The following is a 13,350-nucleotide window of genomic DNA, read 5'->3' on the forward strand; positions in this document are numbered from 1 at the left end:
TTTGAACTTTATAGGCTCTCTGTAAGGAAGTAATATTGTGATGTGGTTTAAAGCTTGTGAAGTACATTTTCTTCCCCTTTTATAACAGTTGTTTTTAAAGTGGTGATTTACCAGTTGTTTGAAGAGGTTTTTTTGTGTTCTCTCTCTCTCTCCCCTCCTTCCCCCCCCTCAGTGAACAGATTTTTATGTAACAAAAATTTCATAAGCACTTGAGGATCATGGAAATCACCTAATTCATTGGAGAGATCTGCTATTTCCATAAAAATCCCTTTTTTCTCCCCCCTCCCTGCCAGTCCCATGAGTATTCAATGGCACTGGCGTTTTCCTTGCTGTGCCTTCATCATAAATTCTGTAATATCAGTAATGTACTTCGAGATACAGTAAATATACTTATTATAGCAACTGCAACCATGCTTCATCCAGCTTCAGTAATTAGCCATGCTAATTACAGTTGGGATGTGGGCTGGGAGATGGTGTGCTACATTAAAACCAGAGAAATTAAACCAGAGCTGGCTGATAGAACTATTACGTTCTTTTGGGGCCTGCAGATCTTAGTGAGGCATTAGCTAATTAAAAACGTCGGGATGATTCCTGAATAAATTATTAAAGCTAAAGGTTACTTTCACACTTGAGTGGTAGATGTCAAAATGAGGGCTTTTCCCCCCTTATTTGTGGCCCTTGTGGAATGTAAATTGAAAAATACTGAGCATAAAACCCATTGGTTTTGTAATGGCAGAAATTCGTGGTGGTGAAAGGATTTTGAAAAGGTTTTTCCTTGTGTGGTCACTTCAGCTTTGGTTGCCTAAAGGGGCTGGAGAGGGACTTGGAGTGACAGGACACAGGGAATGGTTTCAGACTGGCAGAGAGGAGGTTTGGATGGGATATTGGGGAGGAATTCCTCCATGTAAGGAAGGGCTGGGATGGAATTCCCAGAGCTATGGGTGCCCCTGGATCCCTGGCAGTGCCCAAGGCCAGGCTGGACAGGGCTGGGAGCAGCCTGGGACAATGGAAGGTGTCCCTGCTCATGGCAGGGGTGGCACTGGGTGATTTTTAAGTCTCTTTCAGCCCAAATAATTCTTTAATTCTCTGAGACACCTTGAGGCATCGTCCCTGTGATCCTGCTCCCCAGCCAGGCCAAGGGCTGGATCCTGACCTGGGAAATGTCTCTGAGGTATTTCTGGGGTAGTGCTGCTCTGCAGAGCTCTGTCCTTAACCCTCCTGAATCCTGAATCACTTATCCTCTATTACTGACTAAATCCTTTCCTCAGCAAAAGGAGTAGGTTAAGAAATCCAGGTCTTTGCAGAGGATTTGGAAAGCTGCAGTGACATTGACTCGTACGAGAGGGTGGGGATGTGGAAGCTGCAGTGTTTGACAACTCATTCCAGAAGGGAATTCTTGTAAGAATGTTCTTTACAAGCAGTTGCATCACTGCTGGGACTGTGTCTCTCATATTCAGTTCAAAAGCACCAGATTTAGGAGACAAAAGAGGGTTTTTCCCCACTGCCATCATGAAGGTGTTTAAAGAAGAAAGAGGTCTGTGCTTCTTGGAAGTCCATTGCACTGCAAAGCAGTGTGGACTCCTGGAAGTGTCCAAGGCCAGGCTGGACAGGGCTTGGAACCACCTGAGATAGTGGGAAGTGTCCCTGCCCATGGCAGGGGGTGGAATGAAGTGAGCTTTAACATCCTTCCCACCCCACACCGTTCTGCAGTTCCTGGTCTATGGCCTGATGGATGAGAGGCCTTTTCCCCTGTGGAATGAGCAGGCAGCAGTCAAACCCCACCCTGAAAGAGCTGAGTTGTTGGAGCAAGCAAGGGATCATCTGTCCAGGGTTTGGGGAATCTCAAGGCTCTGTGACTCAGGCAGGTTCCAAATGAACATCACTCTCCTGCTGGTTTATCTGCACAAGTTCCACGACTTTATTGTTCACTTTGGAGAAAAATCTGCTCCTGCAATCTGGAGACTAAAATATTGCTGCCTATTTCCAATGCTAATGCTTCAGTTCTTGCTTGAAGTTTTCCTGGGGAGTTGTGGTGATGTGTTTTCCTTTATGCATATTTTTGTTAGCCCTTTTGAATGGTTTGTTCCTCTTGGAACCCTGGAGGCTGAAAATTTCAGGCTTTCTGAGCTGAGGGGTGCTGACCCTCAGGCAAGCACCCTCACTTTGACCTGAGACCTTGGGACAGGGTCCTGAGATTGAGCTGTGACAGCACAGGGGTTGTGGGTGTGCAGACTGAATAGTGTTGTGTGATCTCACAGGGTGAAACTTGGATTTAAGATTTTAGTATATAGTAATAACGTGTGAGACAAGATGGAGTGATTTGGGCGTTGTCTAAGTCCTTCTTCACCACCCTCTTCCTCCTTCTTCTTGGGTTAGGTGGTTTTCTGCAACTGAGTGACAAAGGTCCTCATTTCAGGCCTTGGTGGTCATTATTGGGTCAGAAATAAAAATACAGGTGTCACCTCGTTATTGGGGGATTATCACTTGAATAACCTTGGAAAGAGTTAGAATCTCCATTTCACCTCGTTTTCCTGGCATGCTAATTGGAGCTCATGGTATATGAGTCTGTAAATAGATAAGATACGATAAACAGTCAAGTCCAAACTCAGTCCTACGTTTTCTGTGTCTTTCACCCTGACCTCGGCAGAGATCAAGAAGCCAAAACCGTCACAAAGGGTGCCCAGTGTGAGGAGAAACACCTGCTGGTGCCACGTCAGGACCTCTCTGAAGGAAGAAGCAGTGGAAAGCTGGGAAGAAAAGAAGAAAAAATCCCCGGGGAAAAGAAAAACAGCTTGGATCCAGAAAACGCCTGTCTGCTGGTCGGGGACGGGAATTTCAGAGACCGAGAAGTAAGGTGAGGGTACCAGTCAGGTAGGACTTCTTTTCTAAATTTTCCTCCAGAGTTAATCCGGTGTAAGAATGGGAAACCCAATGTCCAAAACACAAAAAGAAGGCCTGGATAGGCTACAGTCCATGATGAAAAGTCACCCTGTCTCAGGAGATTAGATCAGAGACCTCCTGAGCTGGGTACAAGAACAGTTCCCAAAGGCAGATTCTGCTTCTACATCCATTTCTGTGGGACTCTGTCAGTATAAGGCTTTATAATCAGGCAGCTCTTAGAAATGGTGTGGCTTCTCCGTGTATGTAAGGTAATATATGAAGCAGTTTCAAATAGACACAAAGCCCAAAACCTCTTCAGCAACACCGAATCCCCATGTTCCTATTTCTCCCCTCAGGTGGATGGTTTTACTCAGAGTTTTCTCCTCCCTTGCCTGGTTGTCATTCACTCTCTAAACCTGCCTTTTACGGCATCTACATAAATGCCAATCCTTCCTAATCCCTGCCCTTTTTCTAGAAAGTTCCCTGTCTGTCCTTGTTGTCCCAACCCCCTGCCTAAACTCCTCCCAGGAATTCCCCTATTCCATGAGACCCCATTGGCCCATATGACCCTTTCCACTCCCGTTGTCTTTCCTGTTGATTGTCACATTGTGAGCCCCTCTTAATCTCCTCCCTGTTGTATCTCATATTGGTTGAAGAACTGTACCCTCCTGTGGTACCTCCCCTGTTTAAAGGACTGTGCCCAATGCTGTTTTGTGCCTTTTCATCCCTGACAATCTTGTGGGATAAACTCTTGGAGAAGCACACGAAGGCTGCTCCCTTTTCTTTGCCCTGATCCTAGGTGCTGTCCCAGCAGCTGCCCTTGAGAGCAGCAGCAGCCCTGAAGCCCCTCTGGTCAGGGCCAGACCTGGAGGAGGACACTCCTGGCCTGGGCAGGGCAGTGAGGGCTGGCTTGTGGGGGATTCTCCGGCAGCTGTCAGCTGGGGCCCAACATTGTGGGCATCCTTTAGAAGGACCCCCATGGACCAGGCTGTCCTTTTGGACTATTTCAGATCTCCTTGGATTCATAGTCTGTGGAGTGTGAACGGTCCCTGTGTGATCACACTGCTTTTGGCCAGTGCTGCTCCCAGGGACAGAGCCAACCCTCCAGCACACAAGAGGATCTCTTCAGGATCGGGGACCTTCCTTGCAGTTTTCAGTGCCAGGGTCGCCAGGTTTGGTGGATAAGGGGGAGAGAGTTCCCCAGGGGAGCGGGCACATTCCAAGGTGGTCCCTGGACCCTTTTGTCTTTAATTCTGTTTTTCTGCAAGGGAGGGCAGAGGGGTTGCTGACAGGATGGGTGCGCGGTTGTCAGCGCAGCAGAGGGAGGTCTTTGACCAAGTTGCGGCTGCCCTGGTGAGAGGGGGAATGAAGTTTTCTCGGGATCTGTTAAGACGTTTTGTTAGATGGTTGTTTTTTCACTTCCCAGACGTGTCCCCCAAGGATGTTAAAACTGTGATGTTCTGGAATACTGTGATGACTGAATTGACTAATCTGACAAAAAGGGGAGACCCCTCGGGGGACAAGTTTTATCCTTTGTTCATCAAGATCCTGTTTGTTATAGAAGATCAAGAGACTGAAAAGGAGAAAGGGAAAGTAGGAAAAGAACCATCCCGGTTTCCTCCAGCTCTCCCCAAAGCCCTTCTTTCCCAGTCCCCTTGTCCTAACCCCTCATCCACTAAACCGGGTGGGTTGGAGGGAGCAACCCACAGAAATACAAAAGCACAGGGTTGTGATCAACTCCCTGGCTCCCCACAACCTCCTCTGTACCCTTGGCCTGGCAGCAAGGTGCCAGCTGCCGGCGATCCTTCCCCAAACCCTCAATCCAACCTTTCTCCCCCAGCTGAAAACCCTCAGGTTGTTCCTCAAAGTAGTTTGTACCCAACCTCACAAGATGGCTCCCAAAGGGCACAAGATGGAGGTGGCCACATGGCAGGGCCCCCCTCTTATGCTTCTTCTCCCCCTCTTCTTCCTGACTCCTCTTCTCCTCCCAACTCCTTCCATCCCTCAGGGACCTCCCCATCCCTTCCATCAGCATGTCAGGCTCCTCCTACTGCTCTGCCCATGGCTCCTCCTCTGGTGACATCACCTGACACCTCCCACAGATGCTCCGCCCCAATGACTTCCGGTCCCCATGCTCTGACTTCCTGTCCCCATGCTCCGACTTCCTGTCCCCATGCTCCGACTTCCTGTCCCCATGCTCTGACTTCCTGTCCCCATGCTCTGACTTCCTGTCCCCATGCTCCAACTTCCGGTTCCCGGGATGTGGTGGCCGGAGGTGGCGGGTCTGGGAAGCAGAACCCGGAGCAGGAGGCCTTGCTTTTTTCCCCCCCAGTCGTTGACTGTGGTAGAGGGGAGATTCCCCTATGGAAGCACTTCAAGTACCAGAATCTGAAGGAGCTCTGTATGGACCAGGAGGAGTTCGGCAGGGAGAGCCATTATTTTAAAGGATTGTTAAAGGGTGTTTTGTCCTCATACATCCTTGTCCCCAGCGACCTCAAAGAGTTATTCTCGTGTCTCCTCTCTGGCACAGAATACATTCTGTGGAAGGCGACGTGAAAGAGGTTGCTCAGGGGCCTCCTTCCTGGGCTCCTGCAGGAGCCTGGTTGTGCGTTGGACGCACAGGGTGGTTCCATCACCCTGGATCATTTGTGTGGTGAAGGGGACTGGGCTCAGGCCGATAAACAAGCTGGGCTGATCCCTCAGTGTGTGTTAGAGCGTATCAAAGGAGCTGCCCAGAAGGCATTTAGGATTATGCCCACAGGTTACCCCCAGCCAAGTTTTATTTCCATTAAGCAATCTCCCTCGGAGCCGTTTTTAGGTTTTGTTGACAGGCTCTTTGCAGCGGTCGAGAGGCAGATTGAAAACGAGGAAATCCACCAAGTGATCGTGCTCGAGATGGTTCGGGTCAATGCCAATGAGGCTTGCAAACGTGTCATCCTGGGACTTCCCCTGGAGCCAGCTCCCACCCTGGACCTGATCCTCGGAGCCTGCACAGAACGAGCCCTCATCGACTGCCAGGCTCCTCTCGGAGACCCTGGACCCAGGGAGAGGGCAGTGACAGCAGCACCTGCAGGGGAGGGCAGGGTTAAATGTCCTCAGTGTGGGCAGGAAGGGCACCTTAAGCGTTTTTGTCCTTTTAAAAAGCCCCAAATATACCTTCGGGGAAGGGAGAGGGAGGAAGGAACGAGACAAAAAAAAACTAAAGAGGAGGTGTTGATATGTCCCGGCTGGTGAGAAAAACGGGATTCATCAGCCAAGAGTTTGAAGGAGCCATTTTGGCTCAAGTTCACTACTTCATTCCATGGTCCTTTCACCTTAAAAAACTGTTTCCAATGCTGTTTTGTGCCATAGTCCCTGACATTCTCAGGTAATAAACTCCTTTGAGAAACACACAGAAGGCTCCTCACTGTTCTTTGCCTTGATCCTAGAGGCTGTACCACTGGATGCCCTGAGAGCAGGAGCAGCCTTGCTCTGTGCAGCCCCTCTGCTCAGAGCCACACCTGGAGGAGGACACTCCTGGCCTGGGCAGTGAGGGCTGGCTTGGGGGATTTCTCCAGCACACATCAGGTGGTGCCCAACGCTGTGGGCATCCTTTAAAGGGACCCCCATGGACCAGGCTGTCCTTCTGGACTATTTCAGATGTCCTGGGATTTACAGTCAGTGGAGTGTCATCTGTCCCTGTGTGGTCACACTGCTTTTGGTCAGTGCTGCTCCCAGGGACAGAGCCAGCCTTTGCTCCAGGGTTTTCTCCAGCAGCCACCTCAGCTGGTACTCAGCATTGTGGGCATCCCTTAGAAGGACCCCCATGGACCAGGCTGTCCTTTTGGACTATTTCAGATGTCCTGGGATTTATAGTCAGTGGAGTGTCATCTGTCCCTGTGTGATCACACTGCTTTTGGTCAGTGCTGCTCCCAGGGACAGAGCCAACCCTCGCTCGGGGGATTTGTCCAAACCACATCAGGGAATAAATTTCCAGGGGAGCACAAATCAGGCTGGGTGAACAGGAGGGGCAGAGTGAAAGCTGTGCAGCTGTTGTTGAGTTGCCAAACTCTTCCACGTCTTGACAATTCTTCCACCTTTCTTCAAAAGGACGAGGATATCTTCAAGAAAACTGGAATGAGCTTTCCTTTTGGGAGGGGAAGGTAACAAAGCATTAGGGTGAGGTGTTGTGCCGAAGAACAGGTGAGAGCAGAAGTGTCTGGTGATATCTCTCCAAAAAGACTTTTCAAAAACTTCCTCTTGCATCATTCCAGTGAATATTCTCCGTAGAAAATACATGCTGCAGATTATTTACGTTTAAAAATACCATAATTACAAGTCAGAGAGATGCTGCATCCCCATTGCCAAGAGGTATTGTGTTTAATTAACACTTTCTAATGGCCTTTCCAGCATTGCTGTCGTTGTTGGAGGTCACGTTGCTAATTCTAAGAATGAGTCACCTCACAGGCAGAAGTTGCAGCTCCCCATTAATCAGCTTTGCAACTTTCCAAGGTTTCACCATGGAAGGATTAATTTTCTCTGGCAATAATTATTTTCTGATAGAATTGGAAAACTGGCAGGAAATCAGGCTTGTTCTTTGAATGCGTTACAGGGAGGTTGGGAAGTGAATAGAGAGAGCCAAAGCAGCTTCAGCCATCTCACAAGGTGTTTTTGCCTGCTCAGCAGTGGGCACAGCAGAACACAACATTCCATCCTTCCCAAAAATGCATGGAAAAAGCTTTTTGCAAGTCAGGTATAATGTTCAGAAAGCTGACAACTCATGCCTGGAGAAAAAAGCGTTTCCATGATGAGATGCCACACAAAGAGGATGAATTTCAGTTGTCTTAATGATGATTTCTGTGGTTAGATATTATGATTTTTTTTTAATCGTGTCTCTAGAATATCATGGTATAATATTAATGAATGATGAGACTAATACACCAATTCTGTTAAAACAAAGGGTGAAATTCCTGTGGGAAATGATCTGAAGGGCTTGAAAGGGAGTGGCGTGGTTTGGAAAAGTTACAGACAGGAGGAATTGCTGGAGAAGCAGAAGTTCAGGGTGGACTTGGGTTGTTCCAGCTGAATCTTGAACACAAATGCTGAAAATCTCTTTGTGGGGGTTTCTGTCTGCAGGTCAGCCAGGACCTCATGAGAAGGTGGAGACATGAACAAAAACGGGTTAAAAAAAAAAAAAAGGTAATAAATTTTAACAGAGCTGCTGCAATGGGTCAGTGTTATTTCTGTGCTCCAAGCTGGCTGCTTTATTTTCCTTTCCCATCGTTTGTTTGTTTGTTTGAGCCGATAAGAAAGCAAAGACTGAGGAGGAGAAGAGCTTTGTTGTTTGAAAAAAGAGAAACAGTGTAAGAATACAGATCTGAAATGCAGCTCTCCTCCCACTCTCTTTGAAATGGGGTTTTGCCTTGGGTTTCTTCGAGGAGCTGTGGATTTTGTAGTAATTCCCTGTTATAGTCGTTCTCATGTTCAGCAAATGGATGTTAAGCAAAAAGCTGAAATAAAAAAGAAATTCAGTTTAGGGTTTGAGCCACAAAGCTTCAATTAGGCTGTGACTCTGAGGCAAGCTCATCATCTTGTTTTAAGTTAATTTTGGTAAAAAAAAAAATTCCTAAAATTAGCAAAAAATAAAATATGTTGGTGGCTGACTCAGCATTTATGAAGCAGAAACTTCTTTGGTGTCATCTGAGGGATTCTTTTTAAGACAAATCCCTTTAGTAAAGGGAATTAATTCTGTTCCAGCCCTGCTGCTGCCCATCCTTTAGAAGGATGGGGTTGGGTATTGAATGGCAAATACAGAATTCTTAAATGGGTCAGTTTATTTTAATAAGATGATACTAAAGAATGAGGCAGTGCTGCTCTTAATAACTTAAAACCAAAATTTCACCAAGCAAAAGGAAACCTCAACCCACAGCAGAGAGGGATTTTGTCAAGGTGATGAGGGAATATTTTGTTTGCCATTTAGGAGTCCAAGGATTCTGAGGGATTCTTTTAAGACAAATCCCTTTAGTAAAGTGAATTAATTCTGTTCCAGGCCTGCTGCTGCCCATCCTTCAGAAGGATGGGGTTGGGTATTGAATGGCAAATACAGAATTCTGAAATTGGTCACTTTATTTTAATTATAAGATGCTAGAGGATGAGACAGTGCTTCTCTTAAAAACCTTAAAACCAAAATTCCAAAATGGGGTGCAAAAGGAAACCCCGACCCACAGCACAGAGGGTTTTGTTTGAGGTGGTGGGGAAATGTTTTGTTTGCCAGTTTGGAATTCAAGGATCTTTAGGATCAAAGTCAACTTGGAGCAAATGCAGGTGATAATTTAGAAGAAAATAACAAACAAATAGAGCCACTCAAAAAAATCCTTCCAAGGCTTCTCTCCCCTCCTTGCTTCTGTTTGTTTTTGTGCAGCTGAGAGGTTTTATGGCAGTTTTAATTCAAACCCATCATCCAGGTACAGAAGAGCAGTTGAAATCTGGCAGGGGTGGAGAAGAACTGGGAGACCAGATGGCAGGAAACATAAAACTACAGAGAGCAAGCAAAGAGTGAGCTTAAAAGAGATTATGTCTTGTGTCCATAAACAAACTGGCCGAGGAAAGAGTCAGACCTTTAAAAACAGAGTTGTGTTTCTTCAGGGAAGGTGGACATTGCTTAAAACCCTCTTTTTAAAGGCAAGCATCAAAAGAAATCACTAAATCTGTATTTCTGAAGGTGAATGGAGAGCAGCAGTTGAAACAGAAATGAGATCATGGTGGGAAAGGGGATCCAAAGTTGAAAACAGCACAACATTGTGGAAATTCTGGTGAAAATCTGTAATACTTTGGTGGAGGCAGTGGGTTTAAGGAAAGATGAGGGGTCTGCAGTCAGCAGGTGAGGGAGGAGCACATTAAGGATGTTCCAAGGAGAGGGAACTTCCCATCCTGAGGTCTGAGCACACAGAGGCTGAGGATTCTCTCCAAAGCTGTGAATCCCTGAACATCCAGCAACGTGTTCAGAACTGGGCATTCCTGGTGGAGCCAAAACCTCCTTAAAATAACCCCCAAACACTGCCAGATGCTGAGGATGGGGAGCTGCTCCCAACCTCAACCCGGGCAGGGATCAGACGCCAGGGAGTTAAACCCTGATGGATTTTAGGAAGTGAAAAGTGGCCTGAGGAGTCAAACAGTCAAAACTGTCCAAGTGTTTGGAGTTTGGATCAATGTATTGCTGGAATGAGGAAAGTCGTGTGTGTACGTGTATTGGCTTGCTGAGGTCCCACAAAATATAATTTTTGGGAGGCAGCAGACCGTAAAATTGGAAAATTGATGTTGCAGCTTCGTTCAGAGAACGTGAATTTGAGCGAGGAAATTCGGTGTTTCTGTGGGGCTGCTCTGGAACACAGAACTCCCGACCTGTGCTTCTGGTGTTGGAAGGAAAATCAGAGCTTTTGGGGCCAAATTCAGGAAAAAAGGATGTGCTTGTCCCTGCTGTGCTCACAGCAGTGCTGGGGGATCATTGCTCCAGCTCCCAGGAAAATCGGGAAAAATTTAGGTTAGAAAACTTCCAGGATAAATTTAACTCCAGAATAACCTGAACAAAAGACAGGGGTGCAAATATTTGCATTGCCCTAAATTCCCCACGAGGTCTGATGTCACTGGGTAGGTTTTCTTAATAACTTAGTCTTAATGGGATTTAACTCAATAAGGAACGATTGTTATATAACTTTGTCTTAATGAGATTTAACTCAATAAGGAACGATTGTTATATGGAGAATATAATTGGGGATATCAGGGGGAAAGAAATTTCCATCTTAGAGTGGGAAGGATGGAATTCCCAGAGAAGCTGTGGCTGCTCCTGGATCCCTGGGAGTGTCCAAGGGCAAGTTGAACAGGGCTTGGAGCAGCCTGAGAGGCTGAAATTAAATGATCTTTCAGATCCCTTCTACCCCAGGCCATTCCATGATTCTGTGAATTAATTTTAATAATTAAATTAAAATCTGATCCTTAAATATAGAGATTTTTGTCCCTCTGACCCTGCTTTTTTTTTTAATTTTGCTGCATTTTGAATTCCTTTCTGTGCAACACTCCCAAAGCTGAAGGGAGGGTATGTGAGTGCAATTTCCCTCAATGAGAAAAATAATGTAGATCTGAGATTTTCCAGGGAAGGATTTGACTCCAAGTATTCCAGGGTGAGAGCTTCAACTCTTAGATTAATAGAGAAATACACAAACAAGGCTCAACCCAGGAAAAAAAAGGAAAGGAAAAAAAAAGCCCTTTAAGGAAATTTCTTGAAATTTTGTCTGCTAGCACCAGATATTTAGGAATTACTGGATTAGTTATTCAAATTTGTGATATATAGACATGGAAAAAAAAAGAGTTAAAAAAATAATCCCCAGGTTGGATCATGTTTTGTTAACCTAATGCTTTATTAGAGACACATTACAGGAAGTTAATTTGTTCAAAATGCAGTTATTAAGTTTGACTCCATGTCATGAAAAATAGATTATTAGCTCTGCCTTAAAGCAGCTTGAAATAAATGGATTAATCTTGTCACTTCCTACTCCCCCTCTCATTGTGATGTTTTAATGTCTGCGAATTTCTTCTGTTTATTTGAAATAATTTGATATGATGTAGCAATCAGCTGCTCTTCCTCTAGTTTTAAACTTCCTTTTCATTTCCAAGGTGCATCCCTGTTTTTTTTTTTCTCTCTCCAGTTTAAGTCTGATGGTCACTGGGAGATGTCTGTGCTCGCTGGAACTCCTGGGGAGGTCACTTTGTCGTGTACAAATGTGCTTTAATTGATGCCTCAGGATTTGAGCTTTTCTATTTCCCACCCATTTGTGCTCCTGCAGCCCTTTAGTGTGTGCCCCCAAACCCCACACACAGTGTCAGCTGCTGCTCCCCCACTTTGGGCAGACACAACAATTCCTCTCCAGGCCTGGCAATCACGGACCCCTCACTGCCTCAGGGCCCAGGGATGGGAACAAAAGGGAGTTTTGAGGGGGAAAACTTGGGCTCAATGACTTCATTAGCTGGAGCTGTAATTGGGAGATGAGCCCCCAATGTGCCAATGGCCCCAGCTGATCCAAGTGTGCAAACCCGTGACCCGGGGTCCATTTTGGGTGTATTCCCTGGGGGCTTTGTCTGCCCTAAATGTACCTGGAGCCCCTCAATAAATAGAACTGCTTTTTATTCCCTTAACTCTGTCTGGCCTCTGTTTTTAGGTAGCTCCAAAATTCCTCCAGTGAACCATTTGAGCCTTTACCCAGGATAGGGGTGGGGGCTGCAAACTTGATTTTCCCTGCAGGATGATCTCCAAGAAGTGGATTCAGCCCTGTTTTGGGACCTGTAAAAAAGGGGGGAAAAGGCAATATTTTAATGCAGGCTCAAGGTGGTGTCTGGGAACACCTTGTGAGCTTTAATGTGGCTCTGGGAGCTCTCAGCAGTTCCTGACGTGATAAATGAAAAGATCACATCAAAGCAGGCGGGTGGGGATGTTTTATTCCCACAAGTTTTCCCTCACTGGGCTGCCCAAGATCCCAAATGGCAGATGGGTGGGAAACCTCAGTCAATCACACGAGGCTGTGCCGTAGCAGACTGGTAAATCTGTTTTACATTTGGACATTTCCCATTAGCATTTTCCTCACATCATTGTCAGGCCGAACCCATCTGGAGCTAATTTGAAAATCAGAGGTGAATGGTCACAAAAGATGACTTGGACCAATTAACTGGAATATTTATAAGTTCTGTCTCTGTGTGAGCTTCGATTATAAATATTCTTTTCACTTATCTGGCGCTGGCAATAATAGCAATGTTTTAGCTATTAAGTTATTAGCATAATTTGCATTACAGATGCACACACAATCAAAATTTGGGGGAGATTGCTGTTTGTCAAAGGATGCCTATTCTCTAAAGCAGACTCTTTTCAACTTACAAGGAAAAAATACAGATTATTTGAGGCACATCAAAGCTGTTGTAATCTCTGTGCATGGGGATTTATTCTCCTTTAAAGTTCCTGCACTGGAACTCCCTGACTTTGGTGGGATCTCTGACTATTTGGATGTTTATAACAACAAAACCATGAATCATTCTCCTTCCATTTGCTCTTTTTTCCCAGTTTCATTTGCAAGATCTGAAACAGCAAATTAATTGGATGGAGGGATTGGTTTAAAAGTCAATGTCACGGTGACAACTGGCAATTTGTAAAAACTTCCCCAAGTGCCCTCTTGCTGAAAGTTGGGAAGTTTTTCCGCCTCTGTCACGAGAAAGAAAAGAATTGAGAAGGCTGGAAAAGGAAATCCTCTCTCCTGTCTTCAGCACCTACTCTGCTTGACCCGAATTTCCTTTTCTGCTGCCATGGGTGGAACCACACGTGTGTAAATTTGCATTTTTTCCTGCTTGGGCTGTGTCGGGAAGTGTTGGAATCCAGGGCATTCCTCTGGACACCCTGGAAGGTCACAGAGCTTGGCAGAGAGGACTGGGACCCGATTAAGAGGGTTTGAG

General features: G+C 46.0%; 2 long non-coding RNA genes across 2 annotated transcripts in view; both read left to right on the plus strand.

Annotated features, from left to right (window-relative positions):
• LOC136365334 (uncharacterized) overlaps positions 1-4,992 on the plus strand; it is a 39,694-nt gene extending 34,702 nt beyond the window's left edge. Inside the window, exons 2-3 of the long non-coding RNA XR_010744347.1 lie at positions 2,648-2,871; positions 3,891-4,992. This is a non-coding gene — a long non-coding RNA (uncharacterized lncRNA). The remainder of the gene's footprint in view (positions 1-2,647; positions 2,872-3,890) is intronic.
• A 2,311-nt stretch (positions 4,993-7,303) lies between these two features.
• LOC136365724 (uncharacterized) lies at positions 7,304-11,798 on the plus strand. Its single transcript, XR_010744395.1, has 3 exons — positions 7,304-7,612; positions 7,996-8,058; positions 11,568-11,798. It is a non-coding gene; the product is annotated as an uncharacterized lncRNA (long non-coding RNA).
• Positions 11,799-13,350: the final 1,552 nt, after the last annotated feature.

The sequence above is a fragment of the Sylvia atricapilla genome, chromosome 10 (assembly GCF_009819655.1).
Source record: "Sylvia atricapilla isolate bSylAtr1 chromosome 10, bSylAtr1.pri, whole genome shotgun sequence".
In the NCBI taxonomy this organism is placed as follows: domain Eukaryota; kingdom Metazoa; phylum Chordata; class Aves; order Passeriformes; family Sylviidae; genus Sylvia; species Sylvia atricapilla.